At 38.5% G+C, this 14,563-nt stretch overlaps 1 pseudogene; it reads left to right on the top strand.

Annotated features, from left to right (window-relative positions):
• Window positions 1-2,383: 2,383 nt before the first annotated feature.
• On the top strand, window positions 2,384-3,103 carry LOC112645892 (protein PBDC1-like; annotated as a pseudogene).
• The last annotated feature ends 11,460 nt before the right edge of the window (window positions 3,104-14,563 follow it).

A 14,563-nucleotide genomic window follows, 5' to 3' on the forward strand; every position in this document is an offset into this window, starting at 1 on the left:
TCTCCGAAGTCTGGCATACCGACATTTTAGGATTTGATCCTTCTATCCTCCCACCTGAATTATCTTTGATGACTTCATCTCCTACGTGCCACTCATCCAAGTCTTCTTGATTGTATTTCCAAGAAATATCCAGCTTCGGATCATTTTTCCTGCACCCCTACTGCCACCATCCTGGCCAAGACACCTCCTTTCCTAAACTGAACTCTCTCAACAACCACATGACTATCTCTCTGCTTCTATTCTTGCCCCTCTTGTCCACTCCCCACAGAGCGGTAGAGTGAAATTTTTAAAGCATAAATTATATAAGATCTTTCACCTGCTTAAACTTATTTTCACTGGACTGAGAATGAAACATATAAATGTTCTTAGAGCAGTCTGCAAGCTCCTGCCTCGTCTGGCTGTTCTCTTCCCCAGTCTCAGCTTATGCCTAGGTGTTCAGACAAGCAGTGCGTCTCACACTTACACAGAAATCCATCATTTATCTGAAATTCAGATTTGCTGGCTGCCCTACATTTAATCTGACGACCTCAGCCATGCCACTCTCCAATTTGCTCCAGCACGCCAACCACAATAGCTTTAAGAACTTTCCTTCTGAGCCACACCCTTTCCTGCTGTAACACCTACTATCTCTACTAACAGGGATGCTCTTATGTCAGAGCCTTACCTGACAAGCTATAGGTCTTCTTTCCAGACTCACCTTAAATGCTACTTTGTAAGAGAGTCGTCTAATATGTTTATCCAAGTGAGGTCACACCAATAGTTTCTCATAACCCCTTATATATGATTTTCTTCTTGCTTGTATCATAGCTTATATATCTATTTATGTGGACATAAATATGTGACTATGTGTTTGGTGCACCACTATATCCTCAATGCCAGCAGAAAATCACAGATATAATAGAGCCTCAATACATATTTTTGAAAGGCAGAAAGGGAGAGAGGGTGGGAAGGAGAATGGAAGGAAGGAAGGAAGGAAGGAAGGAAGGAAGGAAGGAAGGAAGGAAGGAAGGAAGGAGGGAGGGAGGGGGGAGGGAGGGAGGGGGGAGGGAGGGGGAGGGAGGGGGGAGGGAGGGGGAGGGAAGGGGGAGGGAGGAAGGAAAGAAGGAAGGAAAGAAGGGAGGAATTCTATCTAAAGCAACCCACTATTCTAAGTCTATGCTGCCTATGCGAACTTTGATCCTATAGTTCAATTTCCTGAAAGCATTTACTCTCTGGACCGATGCACCTGACCTTAACTATAAAATATCACTCAGTCACTCTTACAGATCTCTTGATCATTGGAAATGAAGATATTGGCACACAGGCTTGTGAATGTAGTTTTTGTTATTAAATGCCATGGATTTTATCATTTTTATTATAAGGTCTAACCTGATTCCTGAACACTCCACTTCCCTTCCTCACAGTGCCAAGTACACTTGATCTTCAGAGGCAGGTTCTGCCTCTGTCTCTGGTTTCCTAGTCTATTCCTAACCCAATCCTTTGGGTTTTGTTTATTTGAGAGACAGAGAGAGAGAGAGCATGAACAGGAGGGGGGGCAGAGATGGAGAAGCAGAGTCCCTGCTGAGTGGGGAGCCAGACACAGGGCTCAATCCCATGGATCACGAGATCATGACCTGAGCCAAATGCAGACTTTTAACTGACTGAGCCACCCAGATGCCCCCATTGGCTTGATTTTAATCTGATAAATGATCTTCTGTCTCATTGCAGAGAACTGTGTTAATCAAGATAGTAAAGGTTATGTGCTTTGGAATCCAAAACCCATCTCTCTAGTCTAGTCTTAGTAACTCGGTGAAATTGGAAAAGATTCTGCAACTCTCTGAACGTCAATATTCTCATTTATAAAATAAAGATAAACTATCTTCTTCATGGCACAACTATGTTGATTACATGAGGTTGTTTTCTCCTCCTTAAAAACATTAATCCAAAATTCCAAATCCAAGCCTATATATGAGCTGGATGCTACTAAACTCACCATTTAATGGAGCTCATTTAATGCTCCCTTCCTGTCTTACATCAAGCAACAGAAGTTCCAATACTTGCAGTGGCCAGGGAGGTAGTACAAAAAATGAATCTGATGAGATGTAAGGGAAAACAGGAAGTAGTGGGAATATGGGCATAGAAACTAACACAGGCCCCATTCAAAGAAATTAGCTTACTCAATCCAGGTAATTGTGGCCATGTGAGAACACAAGTTCAGTGTTTTTAGATCATCTAATTTTTGTTTAACAGAGGCTAGAAGTTCTAGTTCACATTTTTATCTAAACATTTTAAATTTTAAAAAGTAATAAAAAAAATAAACATTTTAAATTTTAAAATACCAGGTACTGCTTAAAATAATTTTAGAACTCGGTGCAGAATTCTCAATTAAAGTTGGCCAGGGGGTGGGGTTCAACATGGAGATGACTAGGGGAACTGCTGAGCCGGTTCCTGGGGAACTGGTGTCTGTGGCACATGCTCCTTCTCTCCCAGCCGAGTCTTATGGCAATGATCCTGATATCGAGATGGCTTGGGCCATGAAAGCAATGCAGCACGCTGAAGTCTACTACAAGCTGATTTCATCAGTTGACCCACAGTTCCTGAAACTCACCAAAGTGGATGACCAAATCTATTCTGGGTTTTGGAAAAATTTCGAGACACTCAGGATAGATGTGTTGGATCCAGAAGAGCTCAAATCAGAGTCCGCTAAAGAGAAGTGGAGACCATTCTGCTTGAAGTTTGACGGGGTTGTAGAAGACTTCAACTATGGTACTTTGCTGCGACTGGATTGTTCTCAGGGCTACACTGAGGAAAACACCATCTTTGCCCCCAGGATACAATTTCTTGCTATTGAAATTGCTCGGAACCAGGAAGGCTATAACAAAGCAGTTTACACCAGTGTTCATGACAGAAAGAGAGAAAGAAGGCAACCATGGAAGAGAGAAGGGAGCTGACAGTGCACAGGCAGAAGAGAAAGGAGCCAACAGAGAAAGAGAAAAAGCAAAAAACCAACAAAGGAGAAGAAAAAGAGAAAGAAGCCAACAAAGAAATCCGCAAGAGTGGTGAAACAGCTATGGAAAGTAGACAGGGAATAGCGCTCTGGAAGCTGTGACTCAGCTAAGTCTACAGATACCATGAGGCCACTTGCACAGACCCCTGTGGTTAAATGTATGTCCAGGGCACTGAGGTGGCTCAGTGGTTGTCTGCCTTTGGCTCAGGGCGTGATCCCAAGGTTCCAGGATCAAGTCCCACATTGGGCTCCCTGCAGGGAGCCTGCTTCTCCCTCAGCCTATGTCTCTGTCTCTCTCTTTGTGTCTCTCATGAATAAATAAATAGAATATTTTAAAAAATAAAAAAATAAAAAATAAAAAAGTTGGCCAGGGAAGTCATGACTCAATGTACTTTTTCTTTTGCACCCACATGTCAAGGCCATAAATGATCACTAGGATATAAAAGGGGGAAAAATACAACTAGAATAAAAAAATAAATAATAATTTATCTGAGGAACACAGATGAAGCACAAAAAATGAGGTGGCAAAATTTGTTTTTTCCATTATGAGGTCTGGTCTTAATTCACTTCATATGATTCCTTCTGTAGATACAAATTAAAAAAAAAAAAAAAAGCCTACAGAAGCAGCTAAGTTATATACACCTATCTCAGCCTCTGACCGTCTTTACCTACGCCAGGGCTTTGTCGTTGTGCAGAAGCAAAACCAACCATTCCTTTGTCCTTGAGAGTACAGAGTGCAGAGGCAGCTCCCTCATGGAGGGAGAACCCCGAGTCCCGAGTCCCCTGCCTGCCTCCTGGGAGCCTAGAATGCACATCCTAACGTTAGTGGAGTCAACGACAAACCCATATTCCTAAGCTTTGTGAAAAATAAATCAAGACTCTGGGGAAGCGTCGTTGCTGTTGCTGTTGTTATTCCTTGGCTTTCTTGTTTAGTTTACATCCAGGTTGAGAAACAGATTGACCCTCCAAACTTCAGGGCTTTCCTTTAGAAAAGAAGTATTAAGGTTATTAGAAAACAAATCTCATGCTGACTCACTAGCCCTTGTACAGAGCTTGCTGCAGCCAAAGAAAAATCTGTCCAGATTTATAGCATTTGATTAATTCCCTCAGATGGCTTTGTAATAGATGCATCCCTGGAGCTTTTTCCTGGGTCATTTTTCCTTTACTTTATGTTTGTGTATTTGAAGCAAATGAACAGCCAGTAGATTGGAATGAGTGTTTGGGTTTTTTTTTTTTTTATAAAAACAAAAAAGGAAAGAAAAAATAGATAAGATCAGTTATTCATGAGGAAAATGGTTGAAAGCAAAAAGCTTCAATTGGCTACAAGTGGCATCTTTCAAACAAAGTAAGCCCGAGTCTTCAATAGCTCAAGGGACTTTTAGTCAATAAATTTAACAAGCTGCAACCAAGGCCAAGCTTCAGCGCAGTATGTAAATGAAAGTTCAGGAAGCCAACTTCTTCTCAACCCTAGGACAGAGTTAATAGAGGGGAAATGACAAAATGTGTAAGGAGGATTTGACAGAGTAAGCTTTTTTCTCTTTTCTTTTTTTCCCCTTTCCTATTTAACTTAAGGGCAAATAACCAGAGAATCTTTGTTTTGAGAAATAAGCCAAGCTGGAAGCATTGAAAAAAAAAAAAAAAAAAAGCTTCATATATGAAAATGATATTTCCAAAGCCAGGAGTTTAAATAGTTCACATTACAGATATAGATTTTTAGGAAAGTGCCATTGTAGATAGGGAAACACTAACTATAATGAAGTTATAACATATACTAACCATTTAGTTTATAAATTAATAGTTTGTGATGTGAAATGTGATGTCCCAAAACAGCACCAGAAATATCTATTGATCAAAGTTGTTGAACTTGTGGAAGAAAGAGAGACCATCACCTTTTACTAGTATCTCAAAACGTGGTGATGAGAAAGGATACGCATTGGGTCTGGGCCCTGGGGAATTTGAGGTGGATCATGAAAGACGGAGAATGATTGGAATGGGGCAAAGTTTACAATGAAAGAAGCTTTGGATTGGAGGGTACAGCAAAGTTGGGATCTTGAAACAGAGCTTGATGGTCAAACGATATAAGCTGGTTCACAGTTTTATCTTCTAGGAGAAAGTATTTCCTGGAACAAGTAACTAAGTTATTTTTTACTAGCCCCAGTATTATTTTGCACAGACAGTAGAAGGTATATTTGGTCCCAGAGGTTTTTTTTTAGCACACAGACACAAAACTAAGTTGGCTGCAGTTTTCACTCCCAAAAATGCATATATTTCATTTCTACAAAACTCCTCTAGTAAGACTAAGAATTATTTTGACCTTAGATGTGTCTGACTTTTCAGCTACATTGATGTCGTGCTTTAGATATTCCTAAAAAGCAGCCTGACTTCTCATTCACTGTTTTTCTTGCTAAAAACCTAATATATTAAGGCAATTATAGTCTTTAAGACGTAAAAATTGAAATAAATCATTGAAAATAAATCAGAACCCTTAATTCTCAGAATACTACTGCCTGTTGAATCATCCAAACAATTTTATACATAGTCCACCAAACAGAGTATTGAGTAATAAAGTTAGTTTGCTGAAACAGGGGAATTTTTATACTATAAATGATATGAAGATAGGATGCATGGTATAGTTCACGGCTGGCCTGGTTTAGCCTATTAATTTGGGTTTTATTCTAGGATTAAAATTTGTAACTGAAAGGAAATTTGGAGAGTACCTAATTCAAACTCCTTAATTTTAAATACAAATAAATAAATATGAGGAAATATTGCCATTTGCCTAAAGTCCTACAGCTACTTCTCTTCTTTTCAGCGTCATATTTTCAGAGGCTTCAATATCTGAGAATTCACTCCCCCTTCCACATGTTCACACTCTGCCTCAGTTTTTCTTTGTCTCCCAAGGACTCTGGTCTGAAGGAAAGAATATCTCTACTTTCTGGCATTATATCCCATCAGAGTCATTCTTTCCAGAAACTCTGGATCAGATCGTGAGTCATGGCTTTCCCCCTAGGTCAGTCTGCTGAAATGTCACAAATGAGCTTCTCCCCAGGTGCCCTTTCCAGGGAAGCATCATCCACTCTTAACTGAACAGTCAAGTCTCCGCCTCAGCTATTGGTTCATCATTGGGATTTTTCAGATATATTTCAGCATGGTTAGCCACAGGCAGGGCCCCCTGCCAGGTAGCTAGCCAATTGCGGGGTAGAAGATGATTCTAGAAAACAATATGGCCCAACAACAAGCCCGCAGTCGGTAAAGAAAATCATGGGCAGCCATGATCACCATAGACACATTTGAGACCCAGAGAGAATAAAAGCTAAAATAACTGTTTTTAACTAGCATATATGATGCTAAGTCCCATGAAGCTAAGAGGAACGTATGGGCAAGGTGATGAAAGACCTTTGCTTATTGGGTTACACAACCCCCCAAGTGGCCCCCATAAGAAGAAGCCATGGTGCTGAGAGTGTGGAGTGTCCCCCTGGTGCCAGCACTCATGTTGAGTGTCAATAGTAAGGGCAGTAGAGCCTCATTAGGAGGCATCAGCAACAGGATGTATAAAAGCAGATGATTACACTGCCTAATAGCCAAGAGACCTTGGCCTACAGACAAACAAAAAGCTCACTGCATTAAGTGTTAGGAATCCTGGAGAGCTCACGAGAGCAAGTTAGACCGACGACACCTAGAACAGTGCTCTTGATTAGTGTCCCCGGGGCTCTGGACCTGAGGAAATATGCTACAGTCTGATTTCTTTCTCGTTGTTCTAGCTTGAACCCAAATCAATGCTTTTTAAGCTGTACAACTCATCTGTTCAGCACTTCCTTTGTCCTATTTTCTCTTTTCATTCCATTTACTTCTGATCAGCCACGCAATTAACATTTATTGTATTATGGAATGAGCACTTTTTAAACTATATTTAAGATACCCTTTGACTGATGCAAAGAAACTAAAGCGGACGTGCAGTTATAATACATATTATTTATAGCAAATGGTTAGTCACTAAATAGTCTACCATTTGTTAACACTCTCTGCTTCTCTTGAAATGACTGCTCAATTTCACAGATATTAGATATATGACTTAGGTTTATATTCGAGTGCCTGACCTGACAGATAAGTGAGGAAAATTATATTATTAGAAAAAAATAAATAGCTTTACTTTTTACTTCAAGAAATTCCTGAACCAATTTCCCTGAACAAGAAGTTTGCTCATCTGGGCAAAATCTCTCCTCTCAGGACAATAAATTGTTCACCCGGGCAAGTAGCTTACTCCAGAGATTATTTAACAAAACTTAACTCGGGACCTTCATCTCACTCAAACAATCCTAAACTATGTCACAATCCCAATCAATTCTTGTCCTGGAAAATCCCATCATCAATTCCTTGAGCATGGACCCTAAAGCCATATAAGCCTTATTATTTGATGGTCTGCAGTACATCTAATAAAATTAGCTTTGCTTGACTGACAGGATTTAACAGGCATTTGGGGGATGTGAGAAATGCCCCTGAGGTCCAGTTGAGACTACATCACCTCCACTGCTCTGCCCACTGCAGCTCAAGATCTTTGACTTGGAAACAGCATGCTCCCCTTCCAGCTGTGAAGGGGAAATAAGCAGAACTCTTCTTTTCTTTGAGTCTTCAACTTCTGAGTTGTTATCTCTTAGAAACGAGGAACCTTGTAGAGAAATCCTTTCATTGTCTTCTCAAATTGTAAAATACCTTTCTTAGGTAGAAAACTGCCTGGTTATTGATAACACTACTGTCTTTATCTGTCCTCAACACCTTTTATGGTAAGTCCATTTGGGGATGTTCATAAGGAAGAGAACAGATAAGGCCACCCCTCAAGCAGTCTTCAAAGATTCACCAGGTCAGAAGAACTCGTCACACTGGCATCTTTACAGGACCAACATTGCTTTGGGTCGCCTATCAATACCTTATAAAAACTTTTCCTATCTTGTCTCATTTTGTTCATTAGAGTGTTGTTCTGAAAAGGATCCCTTCAGTCCAACCTACAACAGTCCACCTACAAAGAAATGGCCGTTTGTCAATCCCTAATTGGAAACAGCCAACTATTGAGTTGGGCGTCCAAGACACAAAGTACAAGAGCAACTTATCCTACCAGCCACTAGCAGACACTCGTGGGTTTATCTCAATATAAGTTAATACCCACTCTGGGCCAGATTCCTGTTTCTTGGAAAGTTTTGCACTATAAATCTAATTCTAGCACTTCTGTTTATAAATGGCAAGAGATAATTAAGAACCATAGTGGATATTTGGGAGAATTTTAAATATTAACAAGCTCGTTCATACCAGAGGCACCTTAACAAAACAAGGAGTAAAACTGAAAATATCCATTGAGTGTATTCTTCTTGTTTGAGGAAACACCCCAAATAAATTCAGATTCCAAAACTGTTTCTCAAAAAGAGCTCTTAGCCAAGACACATGGAAAATATAAAACAAATGCATCTTTTAAACTTTCTATATCACAACTTGACCATAACAGCCTTTATACCACTTGTCCCTCTCCTGTGCTTTTTCCAGAACCATCCTTCTTTCCTCTCTTGATGATCCAATTCCTTTCCATTCCCAACAGCCATAAATCCCCAAAGCTCAACTGCCTCTTAAAATTAAATTCACTTTAAAACAGGGCAAATTCCTGTTCCAAAATTAGTACTCTTGTTAGACACCAACATGAACTGCTATACACATATCATTCTCACTCCTATTAAATTCTATAAATCAGGCAATACTTTTAAAGAACAATCTTTATGCATTTGTATGCTTAATTGCACTTTTTTCTACATTTTTGAACAAGGAGCCTCACATTTTCATTTTCTACTGGGCTCCACAAATTATGTAGTCAGACCTTATACTATATTTCAAAGTATAGCAGGATAAAATGTTAATAAATCCATAGGATTCCTCCCTTGTGATTTTCATAAAATTGTACCCAAAAAGTGGATCAAAATAGGCCACTTTAAAGAAAATGATAGTTTGTTGTTTTTAACTGGACATACGCACTACCATAGGAAAACAATAATGTACTTACCTCACTGTAGACCTCTCTGGTATAAAAAAACAAATAAGAAAGCAAACAAATAAGAAAATCAAATGAGATACTAGGTCATTTGGTTTATATCCCCACAGCGCTGTAAGCAATTTGAACTGGGGATGAGTTTTGTTCTTTCAATTTCATTGAACACTCTTAGCGTCTGGATTAGAAATAGACTATAAGCTCTCATCATAAATATCCTGTTAGTATTTGTCTTTATATAGTTCTCAAAGTCGACATCTTTAGAAGTTCACATGTCATTGTTTCACATTATGCTGTCCCATTAAATGATTCTGAAAATAATCATCGAATGGAAAAAAAAAAAAAACCAACAACAGAAAACTTGATACTTACAGAGGCTGAAATCGTCACAGTCAGAAAGGTGGTACATGATAACCATACCTTAAACAGTGCTGTGGGTCTGTATTGATTACTTCTTCAACTCATGCTGATGCATGGTCCAGGGGAGTAGGAAGCAAAGGTTGAAAACTCACACCACCTACATCCACTTAAATTAACTATTAGGACCAAGAAACGAGGCCCACCTGTGTCAACATGACTTAACTATGTGTTCTAGGAAATTCTGGCCCAGGAACATTAGCCAGTAGGCCAGTAAATAATATAACTGTTTGCTTCAGAAAATCCTGCAACCAATTTGTCTGGGAAAGATAGTTTGCTCATCTGGGATAACAGCTCTCCTTTCAAGACAATATATTGCTCACCTGGCAAACAGCTTGCATAGCAAACAGTTCACTCATCTCACTTACCTTGGCACTCTCACCTCGCTACATCCACCAACCTTAAATTATTATGCCACAAAACTTGCTCAGTTCTGATCAGTTTCCTGCCCAGAAAAACCCTAAACCACTCAAGCCAGACCTTATAACTTTATAAATATCTTTTCCTTACATTCCTGTTTAAGACACTACTGAGACTCTATTAGGGAGGTGTTTGTTCTTACTTTCGTAGAACTAATAAACTGGGCTTCGCTCAACCAGTAGATTTTGAGGGATTCTTTTGAGGAGTTGTCAAACAATGGGCACATTCCTACCAATCAAAATAAGTAAAAACAGAGAGAAACAAGCAATAAACATCCAATATAGGTAGAAAATGACAAAACAAAAGATTTTCTCTATCACCCTAAAATTATTATTGGTCATACTACCCCCAAGATTTTATTTCTCCACAAATATTTTAATATTCAATATATTAAATGATTTTGGATGGTAGAGCAGTAATCAAACAGAAAATGATACCTCACAAGTCCATATAATTAAAATTAAGATTTATATTCTGGACTTTGTGTCAGAAAAATCTGTGACCAAGATCTAGTTCTACAAATTATCTCTGTAATCTTGTAAAAGTCACTGACCCTTTATTTGTTTAGTTCTTCACTTCTAAAATAAGCCAAATGCATCTATCAGACAGTATAATTTTGACTTTCCACTCTGTATCAGGCAGTGTTCCAGGAAACGGAAATACATTTCAGTGGCCACACAAACATTAAATAATGTATGTAAGATAAATTTGTAGTAAAGTAGTAAATATGTAAAGTTTCCTTATTTTTGTTATCATCAACAATAATATCTAGATTCTCTAATATGCAGAGTCAATGGTTTTTAAAAAGTGAAATTATTAAAGTCTCTATGTGAGAATTTCTTTAAAGCCAGAGTCCATCAATATGAATGTTGTTTGGTTATTCTGAATTTATCAGGCTTATTTTCATTTGGCTACCATAAAATTTGAAATCATAAAAAATACTGATAAAAGTCCATCACTGACTCTTCCAAGACTCCTGCTTATACAAAGTAAATAGCAAAAAAGGTTGTTTTAGAAATATGCATTTTAGATGAAGTTGCATTTCTTTTTTTTTTTTTTTGCGAACTCTAATAACTTAATATTTACCTGTTTTAATCATTTTTTTAAAAGAGTTTATTTATTTATTCATGAGAGACATGAAGAGAGAGGCAGAGACACAGGCAGAGGGAGAAGCAGGCTCCTTGTGGGGAGGACCCCAGGACCCAGGACCCCAGGATCATACCCAGAGCCAAAGGCAGATGCTCAAACGAGCCACCCAGGTGCCCCTATTTTAATCATTTTTAAGTCTATAGTTCTGTGGAATTCAGTTCATCCACACTATTGTACAACCATCACCACTATTCTTCTCCAGAACTTTTTCATCTCCCCATGTGAAACTCTGGACCCATTAAAGACTAATTCCACCTTCTATTCCCTCTCTGGTCACTGGCAATCACCATTTTATTTTCTGTCTCTTTGAATTTGACCACTCTAGTTACTTTAAATAAGTGCAATCATTCAATATGCATCCTGGCATCTATCCCTCATCATAGTGTCCTCAAGGTTCATCTATTTCATAGCATACATCAGAATTCCCATCCTCTTTCAAAGCTTAATAATATTCCATCATATGTATATACCACATTTTGCTTATCCATTCATCTGTCAAAGGACACTTAGGTGGTTTCCATATTTCGGCTTTTACACATGCTGCTATGAACATGGGTGTTCAAATATGTCTATGAGACTCTGCTTTCAATTCTTTTGGGTGTGTGCCCAGAAGTGCAATTGGTGGATCATCTGGCAATTCTATTTTTATTTTTTTAAAGAATAACAATGCCACTTTCCACAGAGGCTGCACCATTTTACACATTCCTTCCAGGAAAGCACGAAGGTTCCAATTTCTCTACATTCTCTCCAATACTTGTTACTTTCTGTTTTTTTGATAATAGGAATCCTAATGCATAAGACATTGATTTTCAATGCGGTTTTTACTTGCATTTCCCTGATGTTGAACATCTTCACATGTGCCTATTGGTCATTTGTATATCTTTTTTTGGAAATGTTTATTCAAGAGCAGCCCGGGTGGCTCAGCGGTTTAGCACTGCCTTCAGCCCAGGGCCTGATCCTGGAGACCTGGGATCGAGTCCCACGTCGGGCTCCCTGCATGGAGCCTGCTTCTCCCTCTGCCTCTCTCTCTCCCTCTGTCTCTCATTAATAAATAAATAAAATCTTTAAAAAATGTTTATTCAAGTCCTTTGCCTATTTTTTAATTGGGGTGTTTGTTTCATTTGTTGTTGAGTTGTAGGAGTTCTTTACATATTCTGGATATCAATCCCTTATCAGACTATGGTTTGCAGATAGTTTTCCCATTTTGTGGGCTTCCTTTCACTCTATTGATAGTGTCCTTTGATGCAAAGTAGCTTTTAATTTTCCTATTTTAATGATCTATTTTTGGATGTAATTGCATTTCATAACTCCTACCTGTGAAACACACAAGTGTGGCTTCATCTGCCCAAGAATTTGCACTGTAAAAATTGTATTGGAATTATACTTTTTATGAAGCCCAGAATTCAATTGATCAAATGAGAATGTGTTCATTCACCACCGGGAAGAGAAAACAGATGGAGAACTCTGTTAAAATACAGGGAAGAATGATCCACTGAATTCTTCATTTAAAGAGAAGAAGAAGAAGAAGAAGAAGAAGAAGAAGAAGAAGAAGAAGAAGAAGAAGAAGAAGAAGAAGAAGAAGAAGAAGAAGAAGAAGAAAGAGGAGGAGGAGGAGAAAAAGAAATATACTGATGTACCTTATACTTAATGGGAAAAAAGAGCTAAAAATAAAAAGCAGATAAATCTTTCCAGGTTGGAGCTGTGACATACTCACAGGTGGAAACCAAGATGTACCACAGAGCTGGGTCTTGTTTTGCCCAGCAGCATGATGGGCCTCCTGCTGTACTCTGCCAAGAGCCATTATTTTCTATGCAAAAAAAAAAAAAAAAGGATATTTCCATAGTAAGATAAGTAGCTTTACTTTTGTGAGTGAAGGAAGAAAAAAAATAAGGAATACAGGTTTGTTGTATACTATCAAGTACTGTCTAATACTTAGAAACTACAAAAAAAATCTATACTTAACAGCATGCAGAGCTCTTAAAAATAATATGGAGTAAAAATAACAAAGAAGGTTAAGTTTTTTTAAACAATGCCATTTATATAAATTTAAAACAAATATACATAAAAATTGATATTTTGCAAGATAAAAATTCAAAGATATTTATCAAACCCCAGAGAAGTAGTTGTTTTTAAGACAGAGAAAAATAAGAGTACCAGGGAAAAATCAAATGAATATACAATTAAATGAACATAGTAACAGTGTACCATGAAGTAAGGATTAGAATGAAGTCAACTCTCTGCACCTATAACCCTATGTTTTAAAAAGCAGGCATGATGTAGCCAAGGACATTCATGACCTTAAGTGGCCAGGAAGTCAAGCTAGGACCACTTAGAGATGTTAGTAATTTGAAGTTTATTCATAGAAAACAGGCAACTCTTCACTCTGCATCCTTTATGGAACGGCAAATGAAAATAAGGGCAGAAAGGCAGAGGGAAAGGGGAAATAAAGGCAGCCAAATGGGGTCTGAATTGTGAGCAAAAAGAGAGAACAAAGCCAAAAAGAATTCAGTAAGAAGCAGCAATAACAATAGCATAAGAAGCATTGGAAGAAGTAAGCTGAGAATATATCTGCATAAATAAAAGGCTGTTTGGAGTAAAAAGAATACAGGAGCAAGCTAATGTAGTTCTAAGAGAATTCCCAGTTAGGATGAGCAAACGATAATGCCCAGATGTTGATAAAGGCATTTAAGTACCCTCTGGCAGTCCCTCAAAAGATGCAATAGAATTTTAAAAATTTTGAAGGAAACCTGCATCTTGTTTCATTTTGTTTGATTGCTTGTTTTAATTCTGATCACAATTTACTTTTTTAAAAATATTTTATTTATTTATTTATTCATTAGAGACTCAGAGAGAGAGGCAGAGACACAGGCAGAGGGAGAAGCAGGCTCCATGCAGGGAGCCCGATGTGGGACTCGATCCTGGGTCTCCAGGATCAGGCCCTGGGCTGAAGGCTGCGCCACCCTGGCTGCCTCTGATCACAATTTAAAGAGGATGGGTGAGTCAGTGGTTTTCATATTTTCGTGTACATTCATCATCACCGGGAGCACTTGTTAAAGCACAGATTGCTGAGACCAGTCAGCAGGTCTGGCTATGCTCTGAAAATTTTTATTTGTAACAAGCCCCCAGAGATTAATGATATGTATGTTGCTGGCCAGGGACCACTCTTTGAGAACTACCGTCTCGGTGGGTATTTGTAAAATAATTAACTCACTGCATGGTGTTTTCCTGGGAAAGCTTTTCCAGAGAAAAAGCCTTTGTTTGGCAAATAACCAGAAGCCCAGTTTCTTCAAGATAAGGAATCTTCATGGCCAACTTATTTCTAGGAAACGGGTCAAGCCATCGTAAACAAAACAAAACAAAAAATTAAATTAAATAAAACAATAAAAGAAACGATAGGACTCGGGGAAGCCTTAGTTTTAAGGATAAGAAGGATTCTGAGAAGCGATCCAGAATTTGAAGCCAAAGCCTGAGATACAATGTCAGGAGCAATAAGGCTGCTGGGGGTATTGGTCATATCTACCCGGAAAGTCTTAGTACCGTGGAATGCGTGGTGGTTAGGACATATT

The sequence above is a fragment of the Canis lupus genome, chromosome 34 (assembly GCF_003254725.2).
Source record: "Canis lupus dingo isolate Sandy chromosome 34, ASM325472v2, whole genome shotgun sequence".
NCBI classification, from domain to species: Eukaryota; Metazoa; Chordata; class Mammalia; order Carnivora; family Canidae; genus Canis; species Canis lupus.